We start from the raw sequence: 25,564 nt of genomic DNA, 5'->3' as shown, positions 1-25,564 counted from the left end.
TTCGATCTTTTTTCTCAAAAAAAAAAAAAAAAAAAAATCATAACGATTGCACAACCTCATAGAAAAATCATAGAATTACACTAAAAGATACCTAGTTATACATAAAACAGGCCAAAATGTTTTTGTCAAGGGGAAAAAAGGGTTTTTCCCTAAAAGGAGGGCAAAATTGTTCTGAGCTCAGGGCAGACTTTTCGATCGTTCTTGATTCACTTACGTATAATAGGCTCTTATCAGTATGATTCCGCGCTGTTCTATTGCATATTTCGGTAGAATCATTGCTTCAACCCAAGATAAACATTTTCTATTTAACTTTCTAAACCACCATCATTGGTTGGTTGGACTGTTTACAACAGTTTTTTTTACAAGTTATATATCTTCTGCTATATTCTTCTAAAATATCTACTACCGAATATCTAAACCTAATTATACAAGTTTAAGTGGAAATCGTATCGGTAGGCGGCGAAAAGTGGACGAAGTTACGATCATGGTTCAAGTTGGTCTCAAATCTTTCACAAATGTAGTAGCATTCGTTACTTCATCGTGCTTGAACACTAATATATACTATGTATTTTTGTATTCAGAGTGCATATGCAATGGTCATTTTTTTTTAAATTTCTGTTTTGCGCCTCTTCTCAAACTTATCGATCCTTGTCAATTAGGGTTGCGCCGTGTAATAAGAACGAAAAGATACCTGTGTTCTTTACCGTGATCTAACAGTCATATCTCAAATCTCTAATAAGGGTTCTCCATACCGTAACGATATAGCTTTAGTTTATACTTCTCGACACTTGGGATTATTCGCCGGTCGTCGTCATATTGGACATGACTGCCTTTTCCGATTTCAGGCATGCTAGTAGGCCGAGCCATGCGAAACAAACATGTGGCAAGATAGGTCACTACAGGACCTTCTTAGACACTACAGGGTCCTATGCAAATTCCCGGATCGCAATTTCCGGTTGTTCGTTCTAACTCTAGAACTGTAAATGGGCCATTTATTATCATGGATTATCGTTAACTATTTCCCTGTGCTATATTAATTAAATTAAGCGTTCGTTCAGGATCCGGCTAGTAAAAGCAGTCGCTTCATTCCATATATCATAGAAGCACCATCTAGACAACGTTACTGCCTTGCCACTATCTCTGTTACATACATACATAGGAACCGTCCCATATGTCTAAATAGACCAGGTTTCTAAGCTAAGTGTACCTTACAAATGCTTTGTATTCGAAGTTCTGTTCTGTGTCACTAGTAAGGTAAAGCAGTCGCGCGCCGTAATGATTTGCGAATATATTCTCATTTGCACTCGTACAGAGTCTTCCCATTAATTTACAACTTCAGCGACAACAGATCACAAAGAACGAGCGATTCGACAGTTTACCATGACATTTCCGCCATTTTTGCGAACGTCCAAGCAAACGTTTCTGAGATGTATCATGTAATGATACGTGCCGCTGGCGTACAGGAATCAATCGCATGTTTCACATTTACTTTAGCTATAAACAATAGTCATCCATGACAATTAAAAGGGTGGTATGATTTCGAACGAGTTTCACTATTTTTTCATGTACCTACGTGAGCGTGACGAGCGTAACGCAGGACGTCAACTTACCAGTGATATTTTTAGGCTAATTATATTTAGACCGCTACCGAAGGGCAGGCAGCAAAACAGCTATGCACCTTTTTGTGGCATTGCCCCTGTAGAATGGCACAATCAGTAGAGAAGAGAAGAAAACGATGACGCGTATTCGCGTCGCGTATATGTCAGATACGGGAACAAGAGCTTTCTTCTTTCTTATGCAGATTCGAAAAGCGGTCCATAAATCACTCTAAGGGCTATGGATGAGGTGCAGCGTTAGAACGACGGCCAGCTGAAGACGTTTTGATGGCTTGCTGCTTTCCTCATACCTCGTACAAATTCTCCTATGAGAACTTGTCCGGCTAGCTAACGTGTAGCCTAGAAAAACAATTAGCAGCAATCAATAGTAGCTTCCGGAGTCCCAGCAAATGAGGAAAGGGCGGTATTGTCCTGTTTGCATAAAAAGGCCATTATAAATCAGACACGCTATCAAGTTCTAGAGTCTAAACTAGGCCAGGTGCACAGTTCAGCGTCCGTGTAGATTGCAGCTAGCAAATTGGCGGTGAAAGCTCTGGCCGATCAACAGCTGACTTCAGCAAGAGGATTCTGCTCGATAGAAACAAGGCCGGCATCGAAAAAAGAATTATCGTACAAGAACTATGAGGTTCCACCTGCACCCCTCTAGTGCGTATCCTATTTTATTGCTTAGGCTCATCATCCCATAGGAATTAAGGACGCCAACTAAAAACGCTAGGAAACGGGTACATAGCTACAATTCAAACGTAAATCGATACGGTTATATGTATAGGAAAAAAAACATTCCGAAAACAACATTCGTCCAAAAAATTATCTTAGACCAATTTTTTCCTGTATTCCAGTCTATCTGCATGCACTGTCGTTCCTGAACATTTTTAACCACTAAATTCAAACCATTTGAATTTCGTCCACCTTGCTTGCTTGCTTGATGTTTCCTTGCGTATAGATTTGGCAGGAAATGACATAGTTGTCTGAACTGTAGCTCAGGATGCTTTACGAATCTTGTATAATAACAAGGTATATAGTCAAACGGAAACTTGTATTGTTCAAGGTTGATTTATACATTGACAGGAGTGTTTTGCTTCAGCAGTGTCTACTTTGGGACGCGGCAGTTTTTACAAAAGCGGTATTGCCCATACTATTTCGATTAGTCACAGATAGTCAGTACGTTGGAAAATACGATAGTACAATAATCATTGCCATTTGTGACATACGAGGGAGCCTCGTGTACGGACTGGGTACTATAGTAAACAAATGTAATACTTGTCGTAAAATCGCATGACATTTACTTGAAATGTTTAAGCTTCATTCTCCTAAAGGCTCAAAAGTCCGAGTCAGATCGAGAACTTCGCGGATTTTCCATTCTGAACGGAGGTCGATCGTTTTTTTTTGCCAGTGTACATGCCTTGACATCCCTAGTGTGCTTTGCAGCAGCTTATAGCGTCATCGATAGTACTGGCATAGCCTATCGGTTTTTTTACTATTAAACAAGATCATTGTTTAGTTTGATTGTCCTATAGATTTTTTTTGCTGAATGCATTAGTCTAGCTCAGAGCGATAGCCGAGCAGTGAAGTGTCCATGAGGGAAAAGAATCAATAGATAGGCTATGGCTAGCCGTCATAGCGACCGTGGCGTTATTGTTACCAGTAGTTGTAAGAATCTCCTAACTTGATGGACGAGACAGCTGCCACGTCAAAAGATAGATGAACGAACGCGATGCACAACCTAAAGCAACAGCGACTGCCTCTGCTCCCGCAGAAACCGAGCGGTAGGACGTAAAGCAACAAGTCACGAATGACGCGCACAAACTACAGCGGTGGATAGTAAAGGGTAGCAGGAAAAAGAACGGGACAAGAAGACGAGCGAGCGGGACTTGATTAGCTGCGGCTACGCTGCTCCAGGTTTGCTATTGTGATATTTTATAGACGTCTATGGCCTCGCTCGAGGCAGAGCACTAAAACTCATCAAAAAAAGCGGAAAATGGACAGTAATGGTTCAGCCACGACCCTCTAAACCCTTCTGTGCGCTTGAATAAAGAAAGGGTAACAGGACTCGGGCGGAACTCTAGCGACGTCGATACCAGCGCGCCTTCTCCAATGCTTCGGGCAGTCTGATCGTTTTCTTTTAGCTTTCGCGATACTTTCTTTTCGTGCGTAGTCTTTATATCTGATAATTCAAATCTGGAACTTTCCCCCATACTTGTCCTTACATCATTCGTCGAGTCTCCCATTCTGGGTTTTTTCTTGGCCATTAAGAGCTAGATGTACGGATTTTGGATGATGGAAGAGCCCAGAAAAGGCAGAAAAAGGCGGTCATGGGACGGCAGAGCTGGAGGATATGTCGGAAGCGGCGACGTTGAAGAAAACTTAGTGGCACGACCACGAGGACGTTTAGAGAGGTTGATTGGAACTCTCCAAACTCCAAATAGGGCAATGACGATAGAATATATATTTGGCTGTTCGTCCGCTCGGTGGGTGAGTGTTTGGTTAGGGAGTGGAATCGAAAAGGCAGAGGGGTACTGCGCGATATCGAGCGGCAGGAAAGGCAGATAGGCCGACCTTAAGAAGGGCAAGACTAAAGGCTTAAAGCAAACACTAGCCATTGTTATTCACTTCGAATTGTAAACTTTTGAGAGATTTCACGTGAGAGAGTGCAGTAGTAAAAGCGGTACTGGGAGTGCGGTTGCCGGAACGACGGGACCACCCGGTCGTTCAAAAGCCAACCGACTTCAGTCATCATCTCGACAAACCAAGAAGGTGAAGAAGAAGATGAAAAAGGAATGCAAGGATATCCAGTGCCGAAGATCGAGCTCTTTGGTCCCGGATGCCATCACCTGAAGAATTCAGAATGGTTTGGTTTTTCCGCCGCCCACGCCCTGCTGCTTTTGCATTTTAACTAAAAAGGCAGCCAGCCAGCTATCTCGCATTGATCCATACCCCAATTTGCCCCATCTATCCCATTTCTAAGCAATAGGTTGTGTGTCAATACGATCGAACCTCCAGTCAATACGCGCTTCGCCTTGTCTATTCCTGCTTGGCACCTCCGACCTTTCGTCAAATAACCGCTTACAATGCTTTGCGCGCTCAGACGAATGGGTTGGCCGCCAGCTACCGCCAGGCAGGTAGCCCGTAAGGCAAACGAACGAATTATGAGCCATACTGACACTTCTGTTTACAGGAAGACGCACTGACCCACTGGGGTAGGGCCACTGCTGACTCTGACTGTATATTGCTGGAAGCGGCGCTGGCGACCGTTCACTTTAAAAACGGCGTACTAGTAGTAGTAGCGGTAATTTGATAGAGATGTCGGCAGCAGATTTGGTCACATTTTTGACATTAAAGGGTAGGCTAGTAGGTAAGTAACTAAATGAACCTGATCAGCAGGTACCAATAAACATGTATAGGAACTGGGTATACCTCCTTTGACGGAACTTTCTGGGCAGCTCGGATGGAACCGGTTTGTGTGTACGAGGGCGGAAAAAGGTTCTTTTGATGGATAACGAAAACTCCATGTAATCAACAACTCCCTGTGATCAACCAGCATCTGCAAAGGTATCAGCAGCATTAGTAGCAGCAGTAGGTCGCGTCGATATAGTTAGGCTTGATTAGGGGCAAAAAGCGCTATGATTGTTCGGGCACATATACGTGGACAACGTTCATTATTGAACAACGAGGGTTTGACTACAGAGTGATTTATTTCTTCAAAGAGTGGGCTGCCGCACATGATTTAATTGTTACCAGGGGTGACCATGTTTTGACAAAATAATGGAAATTTTGCCAAGGACAACCGTTTTTATTTTTTCTAGAGGTCTATGAATGAACTGAACAGAAAGGGCAGGAACGATAAAATAGAGAGTATCAAAGAAAGATACAAACTGGCAATTTACACACAAATATTTTTCAATTTTTTTTCTGGATTTCATTCATTGAAAGCTGCGTTCTGTGATATGTGATATGCCATATCCGCAATGGGCTCAAATTAATAAATAAAGCGCGACTATATGTACGTACTCGCATAGTTCGATTAAGTGAATTGGCTATTTTAGGTCTATACGGACTGTTCAATGACTGCAAACAATGCATTGTGCCTAGTTTTAGCTCAGATTGTTTTGTCTGGTCATAAGTGGGAGCATCGTAACGGTTTGCGAGCTCAGGCCAATGAGCAACTTGGTCGATGGAAACTCTTGATCTCATGATCCGACCCGATCTGATTGATTACAGGGAGCCGCCATTGCAACAACGATCATTCAGGATAAATGTAGCGGACAAAAGACGCCAATCATACCATCAAATCAATAGCTATTGCAATACTTTTTTAGCAAACTAGACGAAAGGCAAAATAGTGCATCATTATTCGATGTTGTTCAACTATGAACTGCTATCTTGTTTATTATATTTAATGTTGTTATATATTCTGTTATAGCTTCCCATCATAGTTCACGTAAGCTTTCACCTATCGTTTACAACCCACTTTTTTAGATTGATATAGACCTGGAATAACTTATCTTGAGCCTGTGTCAGATGTAATAGGTCCTCTATATCTTAGCTTGGGCACAAAAAGTCTACTGAGGGCAATTCCATTTCCAAGACTTTTATGGTACACGATTGCAGGTCTACTTCCTGTTTGCGCTATCATCACAGATGGCTACAAAAACTAGCCGTTGCAACGACATAGATGTGAGGCTATAATCTAAATCATCTAAGCTAAAGAGGTAGATCTTAGTGCCATCGACACAAGGAATCGTGGCTATTTCACAGGGTTCTAGGCCATAAAAAGGTTATCGGTAAGATTCATTAGTACAAGATGATTTAGATAATGCCATGCAGCTGATTGTAACTGGCCGATGGCATCCTAGCTTCGATTGGCTCTCGTGTACTAATCATCTACATATGTAGATGTCGTTAGGTATCCGAACACACGTTCCTTCTCTTTGTCTCATTCCAATATTAATATCGTCATGCATACTAATGATAAATTGCAATTCCGTACTAAACTATAGACAATACATACTGATGTCGAAAAGAAGCTTTTCAGAAGAAATGTAAAGTTCGGTAACGATCCTTTTCCCAAAAAGTAGTTCTCATGTGTACAGAAATATTTACTGCCCCCCGCTTTGATAGGGTTGTTGTTTTCCTGATTTGTTTTGGCCAGGCCCTACTCCATTTTTTATGTGTGGGCGTCTTATCTCTACAAAATGGGCGTTAAAAGGTTGGCATATTGAAGGTAATAGCTGGACGCGAGTTTCCTTTCTTCCGCTCTCGTTCATAAGCCCATAAAGGATGCATCGACGTATTTTCCTCACATTATTGATTGACTGAACCCTAACTCCTTCAGCAGCAGTTAGGAACCTATCCTGGCCATCTTCCGCGCGCCAACCATACACCGGTCCGCGTGCAAACATGTCGTCCTGATCCTACTCCTTGCAGATTTCCCACCCTTCTCTTTCTCCCTTTCCCCTCTACTCTACTATTTCCTTTCCCGCGTAAGGCGCAGACTCAGATCCTTTGGACCTAGTCCCGGGCCTAGGAGATCGTTTCCTTCAGCAAAAGCAGAAGCAGCAGCAGCTGAAGCAAGAGCAGCAAGCTCAGCCGGGCAATCGTCATAGGGTGAGGGAAGAGCGCACAAGAGACATCCTTTTCGCGCTCCGTCAACTACTACTGCGGGCCATAGGCATCAGCCTTTAGAGCGATCCTCCGTACGGACACTTCTTCTTAACGACTAGAGACTATCGCAGGACTAACTAGAATGCCAGAGTTTATATATTGGCAAGCTCGTTTCGAAAAGACCGCGAAGAAACCTTCTAGTCCCCTAGCTCCTCTTTACCACCGCAAAGGCCCCGAAGGAGCACTCTTCGCTATCTCGCGTGCAACGAAGACTAACTAATATATCATTTCCCGGAAGGGCCTTCAGTTAAAATGCTATATTTGCAATGGGGAACTTACGTGTTAGCTGGCCCTGTCTACTGAAATTTTCTGCCCTGCAGAAGGACGCGTCTTCAACCAGACTTTGCATATCATCACCAAAACAGAAAACAGTTCATTCACAACGACAAGTCTACGACAAAAATCTCTAGTGGTAGAGACTGCGTACGATCTAAACGTTGTGACGTTGCCCTATTGAACAGGACTGCCTGAAATAAATGTAAGCTAAATAATGCTACATGGCCAATACCACGTTTTATACGTCATTGACCTAAAGAGACGTACACCTTGGCTGGTTGGGTTTTTGTAACTTGTCTATTTTAGAGCCAAATTCGACTGCCTTGGTTAGCAGTCTTATTGCTTGTTAGAGTACTATGATATATTTGAGGCCGTTTTTGAGGACAAAGATTCTGATGTCTTTAAGGAGACAACTGTTGCCCCATATATGTAAATGACAATTTTCTTTTAAGGGTTGATATATGACGTATCTATATAATAAGAACGACACAGCGTGACTACTAGTTGACACGAAACGTGCAACGTCCATATGGTGGCGATAATGCCAATGATGTACCCTACAAAAAAAAATAATAAGGTCAATGTACCAACACGACAACTTACAACAACGAAATACCTAGTTATATTTCATTGAAACAGTATATAATTATACATAATAAAAGGAATACGGCCATAAAGGAACACGGTTCGCCGTTGAAACGTTTATGGAGATACGAGAACAGTTACTAAAGAAATAATTTGTTTCGAATTGCCTAAAAGTAAGTTCGTGAAAGCGTAACTGTGAATAGAAATAGTTTGGGCATCAATATATTACACTGGAGGGTGTTAGGCCGAACCTTATTATATAGTGAGTTGTTAGCTTGAACGATATTGCTGGCTTAGATGCTTGATGAAGCTTAGACGATTGCCGTGCCTGTGGGACAGCTGCTGGCCAATTAAGCCGTCCTTCGCATACAAGAACACATTCGACTCGGGTTGCACTGTGGGCCGACAATGACCATAGACATTACATAGCCGCGTTAACGCGGCCCACTACCGGCGATACAAACAGCTCCGGTTTAGCGCCATTTCAGTTGGCCGGCATACGGTGCCTTCGCTTCTAGCCGACTTCTAAATACTATCACTAGTGAAACGAGCGACGACCCTCAATACAAAAGCTGACTGACTCATAGCTATTCTTCATTTCAGGAGGACATTTGAATGTTCTAAGCTACAATTGTACAAAAAACTTCGTGTTTTCATTGTCCGCCTGTCTCAGCGCCTAACGTAGCGCCCCTTTGGGCCTCAAAGAGCGGTCATCCACCGTACACCCTTGCTCCGTCTGATACATTAAACGACCTTCTTATAGGCTCCTTAAAAAATTATCAGGTCCTTCCTGTTGAATGGTGTGCAACACTACTGCTGATTAGTTCATTAATCCCTTTTTGCCCGATAATCAATGCGCGGTATCCTCAGCGTGATACGCTGCCAGGTTACCAATTCTGACTGCAGGTAAATCAATATACATATACAAAAACATTTTCTGCTTAACGACAAGCAACTCTTATAAATCATTAAGGACCCTTGAAATTGTTCGTTCTAGCCTTGCTTTGCACTTGGAAACATAGACACGTCAAATGGCTGAGAAAACAGCATTTTTCTTTAATGTGAACTGCGGAAATTGCCCGCTACATTTGCCCTGCGTACGCTAGAGACTTGATAGCTAGAAGGTGTAAGCCTATCTGACAATCGCTCTCCTTTTAAAAAAACGTTAAAGAGATCCTTGACGAATTTTAAAAAATCATGGGAAACACATAGTGTAGATCGAAATGCCATTTCTAAATTTAGTAGCACTTTTAAGTTTTACTTTCAATCATAGAGTTCTAGTCCTGCAAGCCACACCTGTCCCGCAATGTCTTGGCAGCTTGCTAACAAATGTTGACAATGCACGATGTTTCTTTGGTTGGATCAACTAGACGATCATTCTTGTTTACCTTTAGGCACATAGAATAAACATAAACAGATCACAATATGTTGTGGCCGTATCAGTTATGCAGAGATATGTATTACGCGTCAAACTGTACAACAAGCCAACAAAATGAAGCAGGCCGGCTTAGTGTTATCGTTGGCTGCCGGAAACGAGCGCCTTCTATATGTATATATTTGCTCTACGCCCATACAGCCGTATATGTGTATTTATCTATTAATATTATTATGTTTGAACTGTTTTTTTTTATGTATATAGAAGAAAGGATGGTGCAAGAGCTAGTTTTAAAAGCTTACATCCGTTCTATAGAGTCTACTAGAATTCTATTGTTCTTTATTTTCTAAGTGTTTTTGCAAAGTGTACTTCAAACAACATATTAAGGTATTGATGTGCTTGTACGTTATCACCACACTGATCAATATCATTTCACAAATCACAGATAAATGATTATGAAAGTCTGTAAACATCCTCGAACGAAAAACAATGCCTATAACAAACCCCGAACAAAGGCAACCATAGTAATAAGCTTTTCTCTTGTAATTCATCAATCAATCAATCAATCAATCAATCAACTCGTATGGAAGAAGTAGTCGCCAACGAATTCAGCGGGGTTTGCATTCGTACCCCTAAACGCCTTGAAGAGGTCCCGCGAACATTTTGTTACTTGAAAGAAGTCGTTCGCCCCCTATCAGAGATTCCACGTAAGGCGAGTATAAAAAACAGCCGCATCAAAAGGATTCATGTTATCAGCTGGTGTTGATAATGAACAAATGGCAGAACGGAAACGAGTGAAAGAAGCGGTAGATGCAATAAGCGATTCTGCTTCGTGCGTAGTACAAGTTGGTTAAGGCCAACAAGCCTCATGTAAACGCTGCAACAACTGTGGGTATGTAGACCGCCTTTATTTCGACAAATGCCACATGGGACAGATATACTTGTCTATCTATATGCAGGAAGTTGCCCAATATTTGTCATTACTGTGCATACGCTTTAATCAAGACCGGAGCAGATGCACGTTATGCCATAGTAAATATTAAACACAAAGTTCTAACCGGGTTTTACATAGTTTTTGAAGTTCTTATGCTCACCATATAATTTGCGATGCAGTCGGAGATAAAGTTTATCCTGTTTTTTGTACTATGGGCATAAAACTAAGTTTAGTTAAACACGCTTCCATCTAGTGCTGTCAACCCTTCACGTTCATTCAAACAACGGTAGACCGATTTCAAGCCTACCTATAATCACGTATACTTTCTGTTCGCAGAGCTATCCAGCTAGAGGCCTGCCTGTTAATCCGTCGGTTTGGAGCTTCCGCGAAAACGGCAATATGTCAGACCAAATACGGCGACAGCGGCCCGACTTGGTCCCTTCTCGCATCTTGAACGAACACATTTGTACCTCGCGACCGCTGTTTTACTTACGGAACGTCGCAATCGGCGTCTCTGGCCGCAATGGACACTCGCGCCAGTGTGTGTACGTATACACAAAATTATCGTCAACAAACAGAAGATTCTTGTTTGGACGGTTACGAGCAATAGGACAGCAGGCGCGGCAGAATCATCACGATTTTTCGAAATCGGCAGAAATGAACGCAATTCATAATTGCTACTTATGCAAACACAGAGCGCGCTATTGACCCTCTTTTAATTTCGTACATTTAAACCCGTCCGTTCAGTGATTTTATGTCATGGTCGAATCCACAATCGAAGCCAATATTATAAGTCCAGTGAGTTTTACAATTACAAGGCGTTGCGTTATGCCAGTTTTTTTTTTCTATTTTTTAATCTAGTAAAATGCTTAGGTTAGAAATAACGTATGTTTATTATAATAAACTAATCTAGAGGGAAACATAATAACAGCTTTCGGATAAAAACTAAATTAGTCCTGTTGATCTCTCACTTTAATCATCATCAACGTTCATAAGGCCTGCTACACCTGCCCGTTTTTACATATGGTAAATAGTAATGTTCTTATATATGTTAGTAAGTTGCCCTGCAATTCACTAAGGCCTTAAGATGTGTCAATAGGGAACTGGCTGTCACCGAACCAAAATAAGCAAAGCATTATTATTAATTTCTATTCACAAAAAGGAATGGGTGTAAGATATTATCATGTAATCAATTCTGATTTCCTGTCCTCCACATTCACAACAACGAAAGTTAAAAACTTCATCGGCATTTATTGAACCCTCTGTTTACCCACAACGGATACAGAAAATGGTCGTTCATCTTTGTTTTGTTTGACAAGTTTACTGCTAAGCCCCATCTAGTCCGTTTGGGAGCATCTTTTTGTCATGTTTCATACGCTTCAGTGCGCAGCGAAAAGAAATTGAAAATATGGCTTAGGTTTGAAAATGGAGAATGGTAAAAGACTCGCATAGTACCGCTCGATGTTGTAAAATTGTCCTGATAAGGACTCTCTCGCACACAAAAGTTTTCATCAAGACGCTTGCTAAAGCATCACTCTGACAAACTACGATCGCACGAAGTCAAGCCTAACTGCCCGAACTTAAATGGACTGCTCAGCGTCCGGGAACTCCACCTATCTAGAAGCCACTTGTAGCGTGAACGAGCCAGCGGCGCCTCTGTTTGCTACAAGCAAAGGGAGTTGACGAGGGAAGCGGCACAGATCAAGTATGGATAGGAAAGGAACCACCATGAGAAGAGAGCACCGCTGTTGGACAATGATCTATCGTGCATCACTCTACTGCTGCGGTTCTTTTGGAATATGCAGTCTCAGAGTATCCCTGGCGAAGTCATAGGCCAACAAAAGGAGCTCCTGACTTTAGTCTTCCTCAGAAATAAAGAGACGACGGCCATCAAGCAGGACTTCCACAATGAATGAGGTCGTTTCCTCACCGACCGCCCAACTAGCAGCCTCTACGCTTAGACGACGTCCGCAAAGACCCGCTGTCGTGTACTGCGGCGGCAAAACTACCGTCGATCAGCAAGTAGCTCTATCCCTTTCAATGCACACTCGTTCGGATCGGTTAACCATTAAGCGATGGGCAAATTGAGGACATTGAGATAAAGCGCATTGCACGGTTTAAAAAATATAAATGTAATGGTCTGTGGGCCATCAGTCGAGTGGTGTCCCACCCTAAATGAGTACCTTAATCAACCAACAAAAGGCAAAATTTTTTAGAGGAATATCAAGTAATATACACACAAATAAGGCAAATGAAGATAAGAAAAATAACCTGTTGAAATCAACGTTAAAGGCGTCATCTAAATGTTACATTCAGCATTACGTCTCTCGAATACAACAATGGAGTAAAAGCACATCATTTAGGGTATATGATGTTGGCGCACATATGCTATGGCTTTTTGAGCTTTCATCAGAGGCTTAAGCAATCGGTGGATGTTTTTTCAAAATGAATGTGTATTCATCCGTTTATGCCTTACGAAATAATCGAAGATTATTAGGTATCATTTCAGTTGAAACCTTGTATAATTTCTAAGTTATTCCTGTTCCTCAGTTGATTCACACGATAATTACATAGTATAGGGTTCGGCAATCTGTAATACAGCCATGGAATTCAACGAAAACCGTTGTTTACCTATATAGCCACTGTGTCATTCTTTTTAAAGCTTTAAACGCGCCCTTTATACGCAGTTCATTAACGTTTTGTGAGTTATTTTGCCTTTCTATAGACATGCAAACATATTTGTTTTGTCAAGCTCACACTTTACTTTCGACTGCAAAGGCAATGGATCCGTATTGAAGGCGGAGGGAAGAGGCGCTTGATCTGACGTGCTCAATAAGTCCTACTTGATGCCTTGCGCAGCATGATAATTATAGCAGGCTACGAAATGCTTTCTTCGTTAGATCAGGTCGTGCATTCTGATGACGAGCACGCAAGAAGAGAAGTCCTAGCCCACTAAGTTAGCATTTTTATTTCTTCTAGGGGTTCTCTATGATATTGCTAATCGAGGCGACTCAGGACGACAGAATGTGTCGGCCTGGGTGTGTCACCTAGATATATCGCTTAGTTAGCCTGTACTAGCAAATTCTAGAGCATTGTGACTTGAATTTAGATAACGGGATGACTGACTTGATCGCAGGGCTAGACCAATTGATGCTTCTTTATGGGCTTAATGACCCATATCAAGAAAGACGTACGTCCAATATTCTGTATGTATCTTTAGAGATTTTTCTCAGTGATTTGGCCTTGCTGATTGAGGCTCGAGGTTTAAAATATGGCCAAAGGCAACAGAAGATGGAACTGACATAACTTGACCCGGACAGTACGAAAAATACATATCCCGATCATTATGTTGCCTTAATTGTTATACTATCTAATAAAATCCGGCGGTACAATTTGGGCCATATTCGAAGGTGCCTTGAAGTGGGTCGTGACATTCACAACTATTAAAAATATCGACTCTGCGAGAAAAAGTGTTCGGCATACAATAGTAGAGTACAAACCTAGCGTCGACTGATATATTTATCCGATTCCATGCAACTGAAAAAAGGACGATATTTAGTCATATAGGCTTACCCACAACTGGCACTTTAGAAGAGTTTACATAAATAGAATTCAAAACCCGATCGTTCCTTGGAGGATGGGGAATCAATGTGTGTAGATAATTTTTTCGGCTTATTCACACATTTTTATTACAGTATTACCCTGAGTTAAAGCAGTGAATTCTGACCTTCTTCCACCGACACCTTATCTGTTTAAGTTACTACATCAATTAGTAGATAGATAATTACTTAGAGCTATTTGCAGATTTTACCTTCTCATAAAAAAGATTAACTACGAACATCAACAACAGAATTTGTCGTTCGATTTTTTTATTCATTTCTTATTTATTCCCTCTTCTTTCGTCTTATAGTACCAAACCAGCTAGTTGATTTACTGTGATATATATGTATATATTAGGGTTCCTTCATATTTTACGGACCCTTCAAATATGGCGTAGTCGAACCACATAGGGAATAGTAAGTGAATTTTTATACTTACAAACACGAAAGGTAACTCATTTTATAGCAGAAATCGAATAAAAACAACACAAGATTAGCGCAGAATCAATGACCCGTTGATTACCTCGTTCCTGGCCTGTCTAGCGATGATTATTTAACCGGGTATTCTGAAGATGAGTCTACTAGATATTAGTCTGTGAAATAATGGAAGAAGATTGACACGAATTCAGGCTCAACTAAACGAATGAGAGGTTAATCTTGAAGAAACTGGTATGATATAACTATGGCGAAGAAGCTGTTCGTGATCCCTTGAAGTATCTACAAAGCAGTCTTTTACATTTCTACGAACCTCATCATGTACATAACTAACGATAATAGCGTTGATAATGATGATGATGATATATACTAAAAGTATTTTCCTGTTTTGGATCTTGAAATGTTCTCATGTTGAAAATTAAAAAAAAAAAAAAAAAATTCAACATGAGAAATCCTTTTTATGAAAGACGAAAAATATTTTTTGCAGAGGTGATTTTTTTTGCGTCTTTTTCTTTATCTCTCAACGTCCCTATAGAATAGAATAGGATAGTTGTTGGGAGCTCGTCACTTGGGTGGTATGCCACAACAATCATTGTTATTATTATACATTCATTACCAATCGCCTAAGAATAGCAGTTCCCTTGCGCATTATGATTTCCGGACATGTCACTAATCGTGCAACCAATGAAACTTTCCAAGCTGTTGTGTACTACAGGTCCATTGGATGATTCATACCGGCCGGACCCAGACGGGCGTATTTATCACAGTGCCGCCCTTTTTTATGTGCTCATGCTCTGGTCTTTTCGAGTCCCGATCTGCCTATACCATGTCCCGTGCAAACGAGACAGCCGAAAGTCCTCCAAGTTTCTATTGCACGTAGAAATTCCATTGTTGTCACCAAATGTCAACGTTGTCGCGTGCTCTTTATGGTTGTCCTTCCGTTCTCAGCTAAACTCCCTCGAAAAACTTCAGCTATTTGGGCGCTGTTCCTTCTACGAGCCGGTTTGCTCCTTCGCTGTTTTTCAATGTGTCCTTAATAACCACCCCAGTTTTGCCACTTTCCTTTTACATGTGTTCATCCCTGCTCTTCATTTATCCCATGTGTCAACTATCGTCCTGGGAAGTCCCTATTGTTCATTTCTTTATCTTATTTATAAAGGCGCATCAGCGGTAGGTATATACGAAGCCATATTGCTGCTTTGTTATTTTAGAAGTCTCTCAAAAACAGCAACAAAATTTCCCATCCCCTGCGTTCCCATCCCTCGACGATGGATGCTTGCAATTCGCTATGCTGTGTTTTCAATTAGTTCACATGATACGTTAGGGAATCGACAATTATTGAAAGACCAAACCTCAACTATATTTACAGGATACGGCACATAAGTTAGGGTAAACTTTGGTAAATTGTTTGGTATCACGGACACCCGTTTATTGGAACTACATGAAAGCACGTTATTTCCACGATAAAACAACAAATTTGTCATGGTGGAAAGAAACACGTTGTTTTTGCAATGCTATTTATTGTCTAATTTCTTGGCGCTCGACGAAAATCCGCAAAACTCAAGACTCTATGCCTCTATATGCGTGAACACGAAAGTTTAGCTTATCTTCAACTTCTATATGGTGTTTTGTGGTGTAGCTTCGTACGGTGTAAAACAAAACGAAGAATTTTTCCCTAGGCTTCGCACTTATAGACGTCAAAAATTTATCAAAATCGATCAAAAAGCTATGTTTGATACATTTTCATTTCTGGTAGGGGGGATTCCGATAGCAAAACATCGATTGTTAGTTGGATCGTTTAGACAGGCGTTACAATTGATCTTTTTTGAGACTTTTTCCGTCTTTTCAATTTTTTAGCCGTTTAGAACCTTTATCTTTGTGGGACTTTTTATGTACGATCAACTCAGCATTTGGTTACGCTAGAATATTCTATGTATGACATATTTGAGAGATTCTTTAGCGTGTCTACAACCACTATCATCGTTTACACAAGGCTACCACTGAGAAGTTATTCACGGATCAAAGGACGGATCATACTTGAAAACGGTTAGTGAGTAGCTGAAGTTCCGAATTGAGGCTGCAACCACCGTGAATGACACTCCCGGCATATGTTTAACGTTTCGTTAAAATGACTATTTTCATCTAGCCATACATAATACATGAAAATTCTAGTCGGCCTTCCCGTTTGAACAACTCAATGTCTTGGTCTGTATGAGAAATAAGGATCTGGTAAACTCTAGTAAAAGTTCACTTACAATTGGAATAGAATAATAGAGGTTTGCAGAATAGAGATGCTTCAACGAATATTGAAAACGCGGTGTCCGCTGCATTGTCGCAAAGGTTGAGTCATGGCCTTCTCAACGAAATCGAGACATGATGAGCGGAAGATGTCTTGAGTTTTCTATTAAATCAAAAAAAAAACCATGGTTTTTTTGCTTATGGCTAACGAAGGGAGAACAGAGATTTTGTGCGCGTTCCCCTCGTTAGCTGCGCAGCGTGCCAGGTTACCCACTGAGAAACGGTACTCCCAATTGAAAGACACGCGCCATCTATTGCTGATTATTAATACGGATCTACCGTTACGGTCCGATCAGGTTGTTGTACTCTAAAAACATAACTAACATAGCGGGCCGGATGGGCGCTGACACGTGCGTCGCTGAGCCTGAGCGGACTGCATGTAGTTCGTCTGAGTAGTTCTTTACAGGGAAAGAAAACCCTTTCGACGGAGTGTTTCCTCGTCCGATACACTATCTGAAAATAATAGCGCCATGCTAGAGGCTACGTATGTTGCACTAGCAGAAGTATAACTCAACCAGGTTATACTGACATCGATGCAGTGGCGATCTGCTTGTTAGTCAGTCAGTAATTGCTCTTGTCAATGTTTGTTTTGTTGCTGTTGCTGAGGCTAGTGGCGAAGCAGCTTCTCTAGAATTGTGCTGTTTGAAGGCCACATTGGATTTTACGGTATATTTGTTCATAAATACCATAGCATCCCGCCGATCTAGATACTTAGAGTAGGGCGCGTGAATACGAACAGAGGAACATCTTGATTAAAGATAGCAACAACATTAAATAGATACAATGTAACCGATTTAAAATTATAGAGAATACCACTACGAGATATTAACTCACGCAGGCGCATGAATTATGAAAATATTAAATTATAGCGTTTCAAATTTTTGACACGTCCTTATGGGCTAGAAAAATGAAAGCTATCCGTATAGTATGGTGCTAGATATCTCTACATAACAGTGCTTTCCTGCATGGTGACCATGCCGTACGAGATCAGACCTAACGAAAGGGCAATTAGCTCAGCGGATGTTTCGGACAACAGAGCCCTAAATACGTAACATTATTTTGATTTCTCAAACGGAGTCTACTCTATTTTAAGCCGGACCACTTGGATCGTGTTCCCTATGCTCCACACGTTCTATTGCCTCTGAATTTGTTTTACATTTGCCGTTACAGGTACTGCTTCGTGGAACTTCGTTGACTCGCTTTGTTCAGATACTTATCATTCGATGGTTATCTGATTCGGGTGCAGCTGCACACTGACTGCGACGCTGAACCCATGTCCTTGCGCATTTGTATAGCTTGTTCCATTTAGTGCTTCTTTTTTACTACGTGAATTCGCCTCTAGGGGCTTCCATGATTAAATCAACACGTCTTTAGGCGAACGGTAAGATGAGATCACGTTGATTCTGCAAAAGAGTTCAGTCTTGTTCTTACTCTTCTATTTGTCGAAAGTGCTCCATTACAATTCACCGTTCGGATTTTAGATGCAAGCGTAAATTTGTACATTTCCAGGACCGGAACTTCTAGATACTTCGACTTATATCCTGATCATTATCATCGATAACGCTGTTCACACCGTTCCGTATCCCTACGGCCTTCCGGTAGGCTCTAGACGGCTATTTCAAATGCGCTAGACGTCCACAGGACCTGGCTCTGCGTTGTAGTCGTCGAAGAGCCTTAACAGATTTATTGACGCATGACTCGTGCCTGTTTTGGGGGGTGCCTGTTTTGATTTTGGTCTAGCGTGTTCCTTGTGCGTAGGCGATTAAGTTCCATTTCATTCAGGCATACGCGTCGTCATCTACGGCGCGAGGCGTGTTTTCTACATGTGGCACATAGCAACGTCTGCAGAACAAATCGTATTTTCTTACTATTAGTGTTCAGTTTCATGCTTTCAAAGCAAATTCACTCCCAAAAGCCAGTAACGATATGATTGCGCAGCGACCTACGAGGAGCTAATGAGCCAGGTGTGAAACAATGGTACATTCGGAAAAAAATAGAATTAAATTCAGTTTCTTTTATCGTCTGATTCTATAACTAGTGGTATTTTTTTGTTGTATGTAAGCAATGTAGCAATAAACAGCGTTGCAAAAAAAAAAAAACATTCGTAGTTATGCTGTTAGCTTTACGATGTCTGCAGTATGTTAATTATGTAAGTAATTAGAATGTCACGTATGAGCTATGAATATGACTTTATATAAAAACGATGTTTTGGCTTCGACGTAACAAGACGAACTTTCAAATATTTTCTATAAATTACTGGGTGACAGTTCTACTGTCGAACGTAATAGACACAATTTAAAGACAACAGAAATCTGTGACGTTTAATATGTCGCTGTCTCTTTGGCTCAATAATAGAATAGGATCAGTAATTGAACACATCAAAGACAAAATCTCTAATGTTATATAGCCATCGTTATCGCGTATATATTTGAATAGTCAGCATGGAATCATCAGCAGCAAATGCTGGAAGCATTACAAATAGCAGACGACCATTTCGCTGGTCAAAGGCAACTTTTTTTTTTTCTATGTAATATAGCCTTAAATATAACCTTCAGGATCTTTCTCATTACGCCATTACCTAAGTGTGACAATATGGAACAACGCTCATTAATCAAACAATTCATTACTGGCACTCTCACTTCATATATTGCATTGTGAATGACCCCGATGGGCGGTACAGTTGTAATAGATACAAAACCGGACAATCATGTCCTGCATTTACAGCCACTGCGCATACTCCGTAACAGAATCACCCACTTTTTACCTTATCGGCCATTATTGAGGCTCTATGGGTCACTTAGTCGATTAGCCGTCCATAAATTCTCGGCCTCTTTCAAAAGGACTAACTAGACATAGGCTTTCTCCTCGGTAAAAATAGACAGACTTTTTTGAGGCTCTGAACCTATTCAAGGATGCGGGGGCAACCTGAAAGTTAGGTGTCCTGCTTCTTAGGAACGCTTATTAGGCTCGGCATTACCTTTACTGGCAACGTCGATCCGGTCAATAGCCGTCAGCCCCGTACGACGAAACGGAGCTGTTGATTTCCCGTTCAACAGTAATAACATTGGCAACAATAACAACGAAAAATAACTGTCGTTGTGATGTAGTAACAGATGTGACCCGGTAAAAAAGCTCTTGCTGCAAGCCGTTTCTTTCTCCGCTACGGACACTGTTCTAGCCGTGTTTCGGCTTAATTCTCGCTTATCTACATAGTATTTTGTACTATAGTCTAGATAGGGCCAGGCATAGCACGCTGAATCAGCCTTCACTAAGGTGATAGCCCCCTTCTAGAAATATAGTATTTTCATTTAGATGTACTACTACTACATCTAGACTGACCTTTCGATGGAGACTAATGAAATTAGCTTAATATTCTTCTTCGGTGAGGCCAGCGAATGACTCCTTGTACAAAATGTGAGTTGCCCGTGTGCATGATCCCGTACTCCAGATGGGCCTAGAATTGTTTTATTGTCGACCAATAGGCAAATAGAATTCTTTATTGCGTTCAACTAAAATGAAAAAATTCGATCAGCTTAGAGCGAGTATCCCTAGATATCCACAAATACGTTTCTACTGTACGCGAGCAAACTATTTTTTTCTGCTTCCTTCAAAAGCCCATAAATATTAGAACGATTATCAGTGAATCAATACAATTTTAGCAGAAGACCTCTTGAAGTATAATATACAGGATTTCTCCAACGAGCTACGAGTAGCGGGACAGGGTCTGTTCTGATGGAAAGACGGGCGACGATTGACGCTCGTTACGAAGGTGGCCTAGGAGCTCCTGGAAATAAAAAGCATCTGTTTCTTGAACCATAAACTTTACAAGCGCAAATCTGCGAGTGTAAGCTTTAAAGTGACTTGTTTTCGACGTATGACAAAACCATCCACAAAGGGCAAAAAGTATTGGTTTTATTTAAAAAATTTCCAACGCAGTCAGACATGTCAGGGCTACGACATGTACACTTAGCAAGCAAGACTCTAATGATAGCTTGAGATCATTTTAAAAACTTTGCGGCTAAGAGCCTGTGGCTCCATAGCTGAAAAGAAAGTGGAATCAGCTATTCCAGGGGCAGAAAGGTATAAATATTGTCCTACGCATGTGATACATCTGATATACCCAATGGTGTTCCGGGTGTCAGTTACTGCGCAAAGGCAGTCCTTTGCACACACATAAGTGTGTGTATAGTAACACTAATTAATCTATGCAAGTATCTAGCTGTCAGAACGCAGAGTTGCTATCTGATCAATTTATTATTGCACAGACGAATCTACCGATTTCTGCCAGTGTTGTGTATGATATGCCCTCCAATCAGACTAATTGTAAAGGAAGCTTGCCGAGAGAGGGCTTATAATTTAAAATAATAAACACTGACTAGTTTAATTCTGAAGCAGAATAAAGCTAGTATATAGCTTTATATAATTGAAGCAAGTATTTATAGATATCGGGCTCGCCCAAAATATATATACCTGTCACATAGAAAATTCGCCACTGAGATCAATTTCAGATACCCTTCTGTAAATCTTAGATGAAAATCCTTTTCTAAACCGTAGCGCAGTCTCCCTTAAATTATCTCACTATTATATTATATAGGTCAATCAGTAAGCAATATCTCTACATGGCATTGTGAATCCTGCACCATTGAAAATATGTTGGACCAGAATAGAGACTTAGCACATTTTTCGGGGAAAATCCTATTTCTTCTTTTGTGCTTCTTTTTAGTGTTACGCGGCGTAACTTAATAGGATTTTTCGGATCCTTTTAGCGACCGCCAGCTTCAAAAATGAATCTCCGCTAGTTAGCTCTTCGCTACGTTTTCAACACCCCCGCTTCACTTCACCTTTTCCTACAGAACCTCTACGGGTCACGTCCGATCTAGCCAGCTAACCGGTTATTCATCTGAAGCTTTCATCAAAACATCGTTAGGACAAAATCTACAATCAGATTAAGCAGTTACCATCTAAATGAAGTTCTTCCAGCTTTCGTACCTGAAGCAATTTTAGTTGGGTACGATGATACAATGTTCCACTTGGACGCTTAACAAAAGAGATAAGCGCCACATTGAATAACAGAACAACAGATCTGAAGATATCTGTCGACGTTTAGCTCTGGAGGCGCTTGTGTACTGGAGTCATTGTGGTGAACCTTCTGAGCACTGTCATTCGTCACAGAGGGCCTACTCTATAGAGTAGACAAAAAAAAAGCACTCAGCACAATAGCAAACGGACATGCCCAGATTGTATAAACCTTCTATTCTAACACATTTACGTGTCTTATCTAATCTTATCATACATAGTGTTTGTTACAGGTCAAGTAAATCAGCCATGTACCGACTTCAGCTTCAGATAAACCGACTCATGTGCATAGTAATCGTACTCTAGGGCGTGTATATATATATATATATAGGGCAGGTACGTAAAACCTTAATTAACCTCAGTAATTTAACTACCTATAGGGTTATCGCTACCTGATATATAGGTAAATTAATATATACAATTAAAACTTATGCGGAAGCAGCAATTTTCTTAAGGAACCAGTAATAACATGAGTTCCTCCATTCAAGTAGTTCTTATGTAACTCATTCTTTTAAATGGTTGCTTGAGTTTAGCATTATCTTAGCCTTTAGAGGCGTCCCATAAGCCTTTTCTGCTCTTAGGCAGGTTCCAGCAGAGAGCTGCCTCTAGGTTTATATTAGACTTTTAATTTATCAATTAAAAATAAATCGATAGCAAAACAAAGATAGATTCCGTCATTTATTGATTTTGGATTCTATTTTACTGTTGCTGTTATGACTATGAAGGTTCTTCCCAATAATAGTTACTCTGCAAGTTTTGGGTGTCAAAAAGATTATCCGGGCATTTTGCCGACCTAATATGGATGAATGCCCAGGATGAAGTTAGCGCGATGCTTTGCACCCGCCGGATAAGTCGTGCTTCAGCAGAAGAACTCGTAGGCGTCTTATTACGTCGTTTTCGAATTAAGTGTTACTATCTCTGCCTTCGGATTAAAAAATTGCTTCATAGAGGAAACAGCGACAAACTCTTTAAAGCTTTAGTAACTGATTTATTATATACAGTGCAGAACGTCCAATTTGAGCGCAAAGACACACTGACTCCGATACAATCTATTTGCTATCCCGCAAAATACTCTACAGTCAAATGTTTGAGGACAGGATACAATTTCCAGGTCCCACAATGAATTGCTATCGGAAACTAGTTCCTGATCGACTTATACCCCGATCATGTACAGCTGTCCAGGAGTAGATCAACATAGTTAATTTTAATGCTTCCTGAGGGCTAGCTAACTACTCGAGAAAGCTAACTATGGGTGCAATATATTGTATAATCAAATATCACTGAAATGTAGACCGTAATAATTCCATTCTATGTTTCTATTCAGATGCTCGTCCAACCGAAAAAGGTAAAACGAGCATATCGAGCGTGTATTGGCTGTCGTCTGCTTGGCTGCCTCATAGCGTCCCTTAGTTGTTTTTGTGATAGCAAGCGACACTAGGCAGTCTAGGGGCGCAGCACCGCGGCGCCGGGGGATCGGCAGATGCTAACTGCTGATTCCATTGCTTCAGCAGCTGCACTAACTACGGTCCTAGAACTGCGGCGGCAGCGGGAGCTACTGCTGCTGGGGGACGGCACGATAAGGCGGGACCGCGCAGCTGGTAGCAGTTGCAGGAGCGACGGCGGCAGTAAACTTCTTTATTGACAATTTGACATGACCTATATCTTGTGCGCCCATAATATAATATGCGCCCATGTAAGTTATGCAATTACCGTACGTATTATTGTTTCTCTCCGAATTCTACCTGCTGTTGCACCATCTTAATTTGTTTGCTGTGACACAGCGCGGGAGGGTTATATGAGGCGCTGAGTGTTTACTTCCATATTTAGTCCCTCGATTCAAAACGCAAGTCCATCGTAAATCGAGGGCGCGCTTCTAGGAAGACACATATACACAAACGGAAAGGCTGGCGGTAAAGGAAACGAAACCCCACAGCATTTCCCCTGTAGTTATACGGCTATAATGATTTGAATTTCGGCTGACTGTACAACTTTTACTACTTAGAGATCATTACTCTTGCGTAGAATTTCTTAATACAAGAACCGAATAATTCGATCGAAATAGCGTGTGGGAACAATACAGGTTACTATAGGAGTATAAATAGTTTTTTTTTTTTTTATTGAGAGGGTTCTTTATTTTCATGCATAAATATGATCTCTATTATTATCGTTCTTTGATAGCATTTCAGAATCCTGCCCATTTCATGCGGAGGTGTATTTAACGCGTTTCTGAAAAAACGGAATGGGATTTTATACGGCCTAACTGCATTACGTCATATCGTCTAAACAACGTTAGCCATACCCGTGAACTATCACACAACTTTTAATTTTAACAGAAGACAAAGGCATGATAACTAGTTCACCTTCCCGCAAACGAGCTTCGTAATAGAAACATATACATAAAAAAATAAGTGACATATATACCTTGCGTTTCCCAGACAGGAACAGAGATCGGAGCGATTTGTATTACCTGGCGGTAGGGAGTCTTCTGCACGTTCGTGCTCCGTTTGGATCAACTGAATTTGCCCTTTTCGCGCGGATGGCGGAGCCAAACGCCGCACAGAGTTCGCCGAGTAACTCTCATCTTGAACGTCGTATTGGCATCTCGACGAGCTTTTTGTGAGGCTATACGACGAAATAGGTCTTTTGCTTCAAAAGGTTGTAAAAACAGTTTCGGCAGGGCAAAAGCGGAGGCTCGAAACGAGGTCGTAAGGCGCGAAAAAAGTCTTCTCACGTGTGTGCGCCGCCTTTCATCACAGCAAAAATGATTAAACAGGTCGAACTCTGACATATAGCGGAGACCCTTTCTCTGCTGGCGCAAGAGTTTCGGATAGCGGACCGTTAGACCAGATTTAAATACATTACATATTATATACGTATATATACACTTAGATTATGTTTAGGGGGTAATATTCGCTTGTAACCCCTAAGAGGTATTGAATGAAATTCAATTGCTAAGTGAGATTATCTGAATTATTTGCCTCCTCAGACAAAGCTAATCGTAATCCCTTGTGCTATTCCTACCATATGAAACTTTTTCAAAACAAACGTGATTGAAATAGCTGGCTTCAAAATGTTCCCTGTACAACCATGGACTGTAGAAGAGAGAAATGTAACGGTACACAAACGGGCGTCACTGTTTTCCGGACACGAGTTACCGTTTGAGGATATCAGCAAACTCGACTTCGTATCCTCAGTATAAAGTGATCATAGGAAGTCGATGTTTTGGATCCATCAGTATCCGGCAATGGAGCGGCTGGAAGCATTAGGACAGCATAGCGATGTTTAAGTGCGTCCATAAGTTTTGAATATTGCAATTAAAATGATCTATCTGCCTATCAATGATCTGTTCTAACAAAATGAACTGCTGCGTAACCTTGTTAAATTAACTTAGCAGAATAGATGGTTCGTACATTTCAAATAATAACCCATACAATTATGAGGAATTAGCAAAGGCTCTTTGGTTAGCCCATCTAACTTATATACGACGGAAGTTCAATTTTGCTGTGGAAATAGAAATCACACATAGTGACAGAACGAGCGATTATCTACGATGGGCAAAGCTAGCGTGAGCAACCTTTAAATATTCCATGCCATCTAACGACGCATTACAAGCGAGATGTTGATTTTATATGAAATGGCATGCGTTTCTCTGCTAATATCGTAGCAAAAATGGAAAGTAGCCGTTATGAAATTACCTGTGTAAAAATTT

At 41.0% G+C, this 25,564-nt stretch overlaps 1 long non-coding RNA gene across 1 annotated transcript in view; it reads right to left on the bottom strand.

Annotated features, from left to right (window-relative positions):
• LOC111268483 (uncharacterized) overlaps positions 1 to 25,564 on the bottom strand; it is a 57,258-nt gene that overhangs the window by 16,500 nt on the left and 15,194 nt on the right. The window contains exon 2 of the long non-coding RNA XR_002685255.2: positions 5,031 to 5,157. This is a non-coding gene — a long non-coding RNA (uncharacterized LOC111268483). The remainder of the gene's footprint in view (positions 1 to 5,030; positions 5,158 to 25,564) is intronic.

The sequence above is a fragment of the Varroa jacobsoni genome, unplaced genomic scaffold (assembly GCF_002532875.2).
Source record: "Varroa jacobsoni isolate VJ856 unplaced genomic scaffold, vjacob_1.0 scaffold_1291, whole genome shotgun sequence".
Taxonomy (NCBI): Eukaryota; Metazoa; Arthropoda; class Arachnida; order Mesostigmata; family Varroidae; genus Varroa; species Varroa jacobsoni.
The sequence above is the reverse complement of the archived record's forward strand: the minus strand, read 5'-3'. Positions and strand labels throughout refer to the sequence as shown.